Source organism: Lactuca sativa, chromosome 5 (genome assembly GCF_002870075.4).
Source record: "Lactuca sativa cultivar Salinas chromosome 5, Lsat_Salinas_v11, whole genome shotgun sequence".
NCBI lineage: Eukaryota > Viridiplantae > Streptophyta > Magnoliopsida > Asterales > Asteraceae > Lactuca > Lactuca sativa.
In genome coordinates, this window is record NC_056627.2 from 91,508,141 (window position 1) to 91,519,361 (window position 11,221).

The following is an 11,221-nucleotide window of genomic DNA, read 5'->3' on the forward strand; positions in this document are numbered from 1 at the left end:
ATCTGTTCCCACTTCCATTCGGGAACCTCCAAAGGCTGCAACTTACCATGCGGTCTCTGGTGCTCGGCCTTAACCCTACGGCAGGTTAAGCACCTCTCAACAAACCACACGACATCCCTCTTCATACAGGGCCACCAATACTCCCTCTTCAGGTCTAAATACATCTTAGTGGCCCCAGGATGGATCAAGAACTTCGACCGATGAGCCTCTTCCATCAAAATGGTACGCGTCCCTCCCACAAACGGTACCCAGATACGCCCCTGAAATGTCATAAGCCCCCGACTATCGGTAACGAACTCCGATACCAACCCGACAACTCGCTCTCTCTTCTGGCTCTCAGGCTGCACAACCTCAGCCTGTGCCCCACGAATGGTGTCCAACACCGGAGCTGACACGGTCAATCTCAAACATACATCTCGCAATGGGGTGCTCTCCGCCCTGCGGCTCAGTGCATCGAATACAACATTAGCCTTGCCCGGGTGGTACAGGATCTCACAATCATAATCCTTGACCACGTCCAACCACCTCCTCTGTCGCATATTTAGGTTGGGCTGATCCATCAAATACTTCAGGCTCTTGTGGTCCGTGTATATCGTACACCGAACCCGTACATATAGTGACGCCAAATCTTGAGGGCGAACACCACTGCCCCCAACTCTAGATCGTGGGTGGGATACCTCGTCTCATGAGGCTTCAACTGCCTCGATCATGCCCTCTCTGCATCAGCACCGCCCCCAACCCCAAAATCAACGCATCACAATACACCACAAAGTCCTCCATTCCCTCAGGGAGGGCTAACACTGGGGCTTCACATAACCTCTGGCGAAGCGTCTCAAAGGAGGTCTGCTGCTCTGGGCCCCATGACAAAGTGACACCCTTCCGGGTTAACCAGGTGAGTGGCACGGCGATCTTGGAGAAATCCCTGATAAATCTCCGATAATAGCCTACCAACCCTAAGAAACTCTTGATCTCGGTGGGTGACCTCGGCACCTCCCAACTCATCACTGCCTCCACTTTGGCCGAGTCGACCAATATCCCCTTTTTGTTAACGAGGTGCCCTAGGAACTGGACCTCTCGCAACCAGAAATCACACTTGGAGAATTTGGCGTAAAGCCTCTCCGATCTCAGTACTCCGAGGATCTCCCTCAAATGCTCCTCATGCTGCTCTCTGGATCTCGAATACACCAAAATATCGTCGATGAACATGGTCACCGACCGATCCAACATCGACCTGCACACTCTGTTCATGAGATCCATGAACATTGTCGGGGCATTGGTGAGTCCGAAAGGCATCACCACAAACTCGTAATGCCCATAACGAGTTCTGAACGCTGTCTTCTGGATGTCCTCATCTCGTACCCTTACCTGATGATACCCATACCTTAAATCGATCTTGGAGAACCAAGATGCTCCCTGCAACTGATCGAACAAATCTTCGATCCTCGGCAACGGGTAACGGTTCTTGACCGTCAGCTTGTTTAACTCACGGTAATCAATGCACATCCGGTGCGAACCATCCTTCTTCTTGACAAAAAGGATAGGCGCTCCCCACGGCGAGCTGCTCGGCCGAATAAACCCCTTTCTCAGCAGCTCCTGAAGCTGCGAGGATAACTCTTGCATCTCTGGAGGTGCAAGGCGATAGGGCACCTTGGCGATAGGTGCGGCCCCTGGAACCAAATAGATACTGAACTCCACTTGCCTCACGGGAGGCACGCCCGACAACTCCTCTGGAAATACGTCCGAGAACTCACGTACTATCGGAACCTCCTCAACTGACCTCAGTCTCTCTGAATCAACCCGCGTATCCATCACATACGCCAAAAAGCCCTTACAGCCCTGCTGTAGACACTGCCTCACTCTAGCGGCCGAACAAAAAGCTGACCCAGAACGTGTACTAAAGACCCCAACTTTCGTATTTATTAAAGACCCAAACTTTCATACTATTGTAACATTATTCTTAAGTTACTTCCTCAAAACATGCTACATGCATATTTATAAAACAATATTTTATATAATTAAAGTGATTACAAAAGATTGGATACAAACCGACTAAGTTTTATTACATTTTATATCTACCCAGAAATCTACTATTCATATACATACTTGAACATTAAAATACAGAGAAATAGTATTAACTATTCTAAATCTTTCAGCAGTATAAAACTATATTGGATACTCATCACCTGCAATTTGTTAAACATTGAGAGGGATAAGCGATAACGCTTAGTGAATTCAATAAATAGATACAATATAATCTTATGCCTTATATATATATATATATATATATATATATATATATATATATATATATATATATATATATATATACCAATATGACATAAGCAAAAGGGAACAAGAACAACAATAGCATATGCGTATCATATGTCAGGCTTTCAAATCAACTCAAGATTTGATTCAAAGATTTACGATCAATGAGACATAACGATTTCAATACTTGATATGCATCAATAAAGCTTCTGCCCAAATGGCACAGAAGACATATAATTTATGATTAACATTTTGGTAGATTTCAGGCTTATAGCCCTGTCTAACCATTTGCCAATACCATAGAATATAGTTAATTCTCTTACGGAGTCATGCTCTACATGGTCAGAGGCTACATACCAGTCCTATCTAACCTTCTACCAATGCCATAGAATAGAAGTCATTCTCTTACGAGACATGTTCTACATGGCCAGAGGCTACATACAAGTACCATCGTGAATCTAAATCCTTTCACTGATCACAGGGTCAAAGGTATAATTTTGCTATAAAAATAGCGAATAAAAATAGCACGGGAAAATAACTCGGAATAATAACAATGAAAATCACATAACATATATAACACATAACATACAATTGTTCCTATATATTGAACTCACCTTAAAATAACCGGGGGTTAAAATAGTAATTTGAGCAGCACTTCAGCTCGATAAATAGCTTTCGTCGTTGAGAACCGAGAGAATTAGCTAAAAACCGGACTCTAAAAAGGTAGAGCTTCAAAACCGAAAAGATAAATTTTTCGGGCTTCACGGCACTACGGGGCGTGTTTCGGGTGTTAAAATTGACACCAGGGCTTCGGGGGATGTCAAAATAGTCAAAATATGGAAAAGGGGGCCAAAAATGGCAATTTTCTAAAAATTCATCGGCAAGGCTCGCAGGCCTTGTATTTATAGGGAGGAGATGCGAGGGTTCGGCCGAGGGGTGAGTCAGCGAGGGCAGGTGGCAGCACGGGGCGAAGGCACGTGGCTCGCATGCGAGCCTCCAGGCGGCTCGCTTCGCAGGTCAACAAAGGGAGGGGGAGGTGGCAGAATGCTATTGGACCGAGGCCTCGGATGCGACGGTCGCGACGCGCGTTGCCAGTTGCTCGGATGACTAAGCTGCTTCGGACACAAGGCGGACACGGGGCGAGATCCGGACGAGGGTGACGTGGCCGAACACCAACCATGCGAAATTCTCGGAAATTGAACCCAAAACTTCTAAAATCCATAACTTTCGCATACGAGCTCCGTTTTCGACGTTCTTTATATGCACGCGTAGCTAAAATTATGCTCTACAACTTTCGTTTAGACTTTGTCGGCTAATTTTGACTTTAATTTTTATATTATTATTTTTAATAGACCAGGACAGGATAATCCGTTAAAAATTCATAACTTCTTCATCCGACATCCGTTTTCGTCAGACTTTTTACCGTTGTACTACAAATGACGAGACCTTCAATTCTCGTTTAGGTTGTGTCGGCTAAAAATCACTCGATCTAAAATTCGAGTTTTTAGCTGTATACTGCTAAGCTGAAACTTCGAAAAATCAGAACTTCCTCATACGAAGTCAGATTTTGGCGTTCTTTGTATCGAACTTCTCGGTTTAACGAATACTACAAATTTCATTTAGATTAATAAGGCTAAAAAGTAGTTTATCAAAAACTCACTTTTTACGTCATTCGGCGCTGTGCCGGTTTTGTCGCGGATCTTCAATTAGTCATAACTTCTTCGTTATAACTCGGATTTCGACGAGGTTTTCGCCTAAATGTTTCTAACGAGATTATCTACAACTTTCAATAATAAAATTTTACTTATTTCAAATTTTATATTTTCGCTAAATTTTCATTATTTGGCTATTAATTGGAATCTCATAAGACTTCCAATATTTTATGAGTGATTCTAAACATAGTTTTACTTTATTTCTAGTAAAAACTACCCGTTAGAACTCAACACTCAATTTAACATAATATTATTCTCTTTTATAATTTACAATACACGATTTCAAAACGTGTATGTTACATGTACCCTCGCCGTACACCGTAAGAACTCCCCCACTAGGGTCTCGTATGGTCACCAACTGTCGCTCGCAGTCGATAACCGCTCCGAATCTGCTCAACCAGTCCATGCCCACAATGACACAGACATCACCCATCGCAATAGGAACCAAATTAATCGGGAACTCAACACCGAAAATCTTGAATACGCACCCTTGAATCACCTCTGTGGCATATATCACCCTCTCGTCAACTATGGAAACTCTCAGAGGTCGACTCAACCCCTCACGACTAACACTGATATGCTGACTAAAAGCCAAAGATACAAAAGACCGACTCGCACTCGAGTCAAATAACACCAAGGCAGGTACAAAATTCACAAGAAAAGTACCTATGCATAACATAATATAAGCACAAAACCTCAACATCAAAATAAATACATGAAAGAATACATACCAGCCACGACATCGGGCGCTTCGCGGACCTCCTCTGCGGTCAACTGAAAGGCTCTCCCTCGTGCCTTCGGTGCCTCGGCCTTCACTGGCCGACTCTCGGTAGCTCTGATGGCGGCTGGGGCAGATCCCTGAGATGCTTCCTGTGCTGATCCCCGCAACTGCGGACACTCTGCCTTCCGGTGTCTGGCTGGTTGCAGTGAAAACATACTGCAAACCCCTTGGGGCAGTCCTTGGCCATATGCCCCTCCTTGCCACATTTGTAGCAAGACCCTGCTCTACACACCCCGTCGTGGCTCTTGCCGCACTTGCCACAAGTGCGGCCCCTCTGGCTCCCTGATCTCGAATCGGCGGGCTTGGCCCGCTTGGCTACCGGCTGAGACTGCATCGGTCGTCGATCCCTCCCCTGAGACTTGGCCTCCTCCCTAGCCTGAGTCTCCAGCTTTATCTCCCTCTTCTGGGCATTTGCTTGAAGCTCGACAAATGTCCGGTACGTCGAGTTCGCCACAAACTCACGTATATCCCTCCTCAGAATGCTCAAATATCGACTCATACGTGCCTGCTCGGAGGACACATGCTCTGGGCAGAACATCGCCGGCTCATGAAACATCCTCGTAATCATCGTAACCGACTCAGTACCCTGCTTGAGGGTCAGAAACTCCTGTGCCAAACGCTCCCTCTCCACCTGGGGAACGTACTCATCTCGTAACATGGCAGTGAACCTCTCCCAGGTCACTGCCGCAAGCTCAGCAGGCGTATAGTGCGTCGTCACAAACTTCCACCAGTCCTTCGCTCCCAAGCAAAGCTGATTCAGCGCGAATCGGATTCTCAAATGCTCCGGAGATGAGCAAGTAAAGAAACACCCCTCTATGTCTGAAATCCATCTCATCGCCGCAATCGGGTCCTGGGTCCCGTCAAACTCCGGTGGTTTTGTGTTGCTGAATTCTCGGAACAGCAATGCATCACCATCCTGCGGCCTCGTCACAGCTATAGCTGCAGTGGCTGCAACAACAACAGCCTCAGAAAGAGCAACGTACTTCTCATCAAATGTCTCTATCAACGTGGTCTTGATAGACCCGAACATCTCTGGTATCTCCGCCCTGATGGCCACAGCCACCTCCTCCTGGATGATCCTACGGATCTCCTCATCCCTCGTATCGCTGGTCCCTGGTGTGTGGCGAGTCCCAACCATGATCTCTCTCTCTCTCTCTCTCTCTCTCTCTCTCTCTCTCTCTCGGAAATACAACATAAGAATAATATCAGGGACTCGCTCGAGTATACTCATACTCGAATACTCCGTCCTAATTGTCCCTTGGTACTCCAAAGATTGTTACTCGGGTTGTGCACTGATCCGATGTCTTTAGTAGTACGGGCCCAATACTACCGTCCACACCGCATCAACATCCACCCCGAGTCCTCCTCCCAGAGTCCCAAGTACCAAGCACTCTACTTTCTCTAATCATATAATACTCGTAAGTATATCTCTCGCAATCTCCTTGTTGCTACCCAAACACTCTGAAATATTCATAGCAGCAAGACTCCTAGACTCAAGCATCACATATCAGGCCACTCTAGTCCTAATAAGAATACCTATTCTACTCTAGGATGCATATCAAAGCTCATCATATAACATATCACATCATATCTCATAACACTTATAATAATGGTATTTTGGGAGATCACCGTTCGGGCGCTGGCTGTTCGTACACACGACTCTGCTTTGTTTGTCTCGCAAGTTCTTCTTTTGAAAACTTGTTTTATTATCAAAATTTTCTCAAATCCTCGGTTTGAGTTCATATACGCCCGAAGGTGCACTCGAATCCCTCAAACCTAGGCTCTGATACCAATTTGTAACACCATAAAATTTAAAACAATTTTCGCATTTGTAAACACGTTTTTAACAAAACCATTCATTCATAAAATGTCATAGCATCATGTTTTTGTTTCACAAATAACTCCCAAAATCAAAATACATCAAATACCATGTGTGTGTGTACGAATCAAGCTGACGCCTTCCCGCGGTCATCACTGGTACCTGAAACACATAACACTAAACACTGTACGCATAAGCTTAGTGAGTTCCCGAAAATACCACACTAACACATAATAGCCACTCGAGGCTGTAACTCTGTTGACCCTCTGGTCAATGTGTCTCAGTAGGGCCCTCCAGCCCCAAACTCTCTGTGGGCCCTCTGGCCCGAACTCTAGGGATCCGAAAGTCCCAACTCTGTAACCCTAAATCATGCATATCACATATCACAATAAATCACAACACATAAATAACATGCAATCACACTGGCATATAACTCTATAGTACTTTGTCACATAACCCTATTACAACACTAGGTAAACTATAGTGAGAAGACTCACCTCGGGTATCTCGGTAAACCTCTGACTCGGTAAACGCTGGCCTAGCCTCCGCCTAATCATATGAAATAAACACTCTATTTAATATAACTCTCAAAGGCTAGACTATGCTTCTCTTATGACACTCTCAGAAGGGTAAAAGACCATTTTACCCCTCTCATAACTCAAAGGACCCACAATAGACCATACCCTAAAAGTCAACCAAAAGTCAACTCTCCAGGTTACGCTGCACGTACCAGATGTGTACGCTGAGCGTACCCGACTGCATCTCAGAATCGGGGAATGTCACCAAGTACGCGGCGCGTACTAGGGATTACGCCCAGCGTACTCCCCTGCTTCAGCCCTTTAACTCTTGAGGTCTTAAACAGTTAAGACCTACGTCCATATTTTAGATCTGACCCCATCTAAGCCCCTTAATCCATAAAGTTGATGACTTTAATCCTTTTCATGGCTGAACAAGTCACCAACTCCCACAATGATCCAACCTTCAACTCTAGAAGGCTTAATACACATGCATGACTTCAAACTAACATCCAAGATGGAAACTTTATAGCTCTAAATCACCAATAACACTGAGAAGGAACAGATCTCGAACCATGGAGCACTTTACACTCATAAAGTCTCCACCTTTGGGGTTTTTAGCCCTAAAAAGGGCACATACAACAACAACCAAAAGAAGAGGAAAGTTTTGAACTTTATACCTCCAAGTGTAGCCCTTTTCTCTGTAGATCTCAGATCCAAAATGGCACCTCAAGCTTTAGCTTCCACGAACTCCCTTCCTTCTTCTTCACCAAGTCACTAAAGCACCAAAAAGCTCAAATCAACACTCTCACACACTAAGGACGATGGGGCTCTCTTTTAGGGTTTCACTCACTGATATGGAGGCTGAGAAATGAGCCATAACACCCTTTAAATAGTGCACAAGATGGATTAGGGTTTTTGCACCTGGGCCGGGTACGCCCGATGTAACTCTAGGTACGCCCAGCGTACCTTGGCGACTCCGCGTCCAAATTAAGCGCGTGAGTACGCGCAGCGTACCCCTCTGGTACGCCCAACGTACTCACTTGCCATAAACCTTCCACTCAAGGACTAAACATGCCCAATCAACAAAGAACAAGGATGAAAGAAATGTACCTGAATCTCGGGGTGTTACAATTCTCCCCCACTAGAACCAGACTTCGCCCTCGAAGTCTCATTCCTCGAACAACTCTGGATGCTGCCCTCGCATCTCCGACTCTGACTCCCAAGTCATCTCGGACCCCTTCCGATGTTGCCACTGAACCAAAACCAAAGGTACTTCCTTGTTCCTCAAAACCTTGATCTTCCGATATCTGATTGCCACCGGTCTCTCAACATAATTCAGGCTCGCATCCACCTGAATATCCTCCAATGGTACCACCGCCGACTCATCGGCTATACACTTTCGCAATTGCGACACGTGGAAAGTGTCATGGATCTGACCTAACTCTGCAGGTAGCTCCAACCGGTAGGCTACCCTGCCTACCCTTGCATTCACCCGAAAAGGACCGATATAACGGGGCCCCAACTTGCCCCTCTTCCTGAATCGGATCACTCCTTTCCAAGGAGAGACCTTCAGGAGTACAAAGTCGCCGACCTGGAACTCGAGCTCGGACCGGCGCCTGTCCGCATAACTCTTCTGATGTATAATAGGACCGATAATACCTTGGATGTTCTTATTTGCATGTATAATAGAGAAAACATAGATCCAAGGTATTTAGGGTTGCATGTACACTTAGGAAGTGTTAGAATGCTCAAAACCCAACAGTGGTATCAGAGCCTAGGCTTGTTTTCTTGTTATACCTGCAATAGAAGCTGAAAAAACAAATTTGTTGCTGTCTGATCATCAGACTCGGCGAGTCCATCAGGAGACTCGGCGAGTCCATGACTAAAATGTGGTCAATTCGATCCAACTCGCCGAGTTGGTTCATGCACTCGACGAGTTGAACCCCCAGATAGCATATTTTCGAGTTTTTTTGGCTAGAAATGGACTAGGAACATTACCCTAAGTTGTTTTGAACTTATAAACTTGTTTTTTGATGTGGTAATGTTCATGCTAATCCATTTTCAAAGATAATTGTCAATAGATTCATGTTTTGTATTAGTTTAAGGTTTAGACTAATTACATGAAAAAGTTTGATTGGAATTATCTTGTTCTTATGAGTTGCTTAGATTAATAGGAAAGTTATGTGAAATTATTGTTTTCAATCCAAATTAATCTAAGAGTTGATTCTAAAATGTGTTTGTGTAACTTGTCCTCAAGTTATATGAAAAGTCACATTTAAGTTTCATAAAACTCATAAAAGTTGGCAATGGTTACAAAATGAAGAGTCTTGTGTCATTGAATAATTTTTTTTATGACTCCATAACTTGTCCTCAAGTTATGGAAGTTCAAGAGTCACTTCATTAAAGAAAAATATGTAACCATAATTAAATCCATAAGTTATAAAATAAAGGAAAAGTTAGTTCTTTTGTTAGTTTAAAGTGTTCCATAACTTGTCCTCAAGTTATGGAACTTGAAGAGTTTTTGGCTTAAAACTACTTTAAACACATAAGTTATGGAATTAATTAGTTTTGAATAGTTTCAAAACTTGCCCTCAAGTTTTGGAATTTGAAAAGTTTTCTTTATGAATACTTTAATTCCAAGTTAGCCCTTAGAATTTTAAAAGTTAAAATTCAACCCTTATACTTTATAATATTATAAGTTAATAATATATATATATATATATATATATATGTATAAGAGTAAAGTCAGTCTTACCGCTAGTACGCCTCATTCACGAAGCCGGTCTATAAGGTGGGTATAAGGTTGTTGCCTATAAAATGGCAACTTAATGGGTGTCCACTCTCACCCACCGCTTGCTTGACTGGTGGAGGGTCGTTAGCCGAACGGGTAAGACAAGGACTTATAAATTCTCCCTTCATTAAAAGTATTAATGATAAATACTAAGTAACTAAACTCTTAATAATATCCAATCTTAGTTACTTAGGAAAAATGTGAATAAGGTGCTAATCCATGAAATTACACTTTGCACTTTGTTTAAGTCGGTTAGTGGAGCGTGTGTGGTTAACCGGCACACTAACGCGTATTTAACAAGGTAGGCAAAGGGTAACTTAATGTTTATCATAGTATCGATAGAGCGTGTGTGGTTAACCGGCACATCGATTAAGGGGTAAACACTTAAGGGTACCAAGTAATTTGCATGGTTACTTCACACCTTGTTTTGTGATCCTCGGCATCCCAGTCACAAAACCTGAAGGGCACACTCGAGATTGAAACATGCCTTTGAAAAGTTCAATGAATCTCAAAGATCTAGGAGTTTCAAAACCAATTAAAACCTAATAATACATTTCGTTTATCTTGGTGGAAATTGGTGAATCGTCATTCACCTACCTTCAAATATTTTATAGCTTGGATTACGGCATACCTCTTCTAAGTTATAAAATAGTTTGTTGGGTCCTAGCCTTAATATTTCATATTGGGTGTCATATTAAGGACTTTAAATCAACTATCTTGAATATCTCCCAAAAGTTGTCTGGTTTAGGCACCTATGATCTTCCCAAATCTTTTGAAACAAGGTTTCCTAAATGAAGATGATGTTCTTTGGAAATCATACTTCTTTCACCTCCTCCAATTATTCTCCCCAACCCACAAGTTCTTGAAAAGTTTAAGGTCACTCAAGCCCTATTGGCAAGGCAAGGTCTAGGTGTGATCACATCTTGGAGATGTAGTCACATATTGACAAGCCGGGAGAGTTGGGTGTCAAAGTCTTGAGAAAGTCGGTGGTTCAATCACTTTCTAAGTCACATAGTGAGTTCCTTTGGGACACCTATGAAACAGACTATGACAAGACCCTTAATGATCTTATCTATTTGTTAAGATCAACTTCCTTGAAACTTGATGGACATTAACAATAGTGACACAGGAAATCCAGAAAAATATTCTCTTCCCAATGGAAAGGGATCGGTCATAGTCAACTCGGTTGACCAAATGGTAAAGAGAAAAGCTAAGTCTGTGATAGTCCCGTGTACCATTATCAAAGGGTCCATATGTTTATATTTCCAAAGAAAAGGGCATTGGTTGCGAAGCTGCCAAATTTACCTAAGGATGTTAAAGTCAATAAGTTTG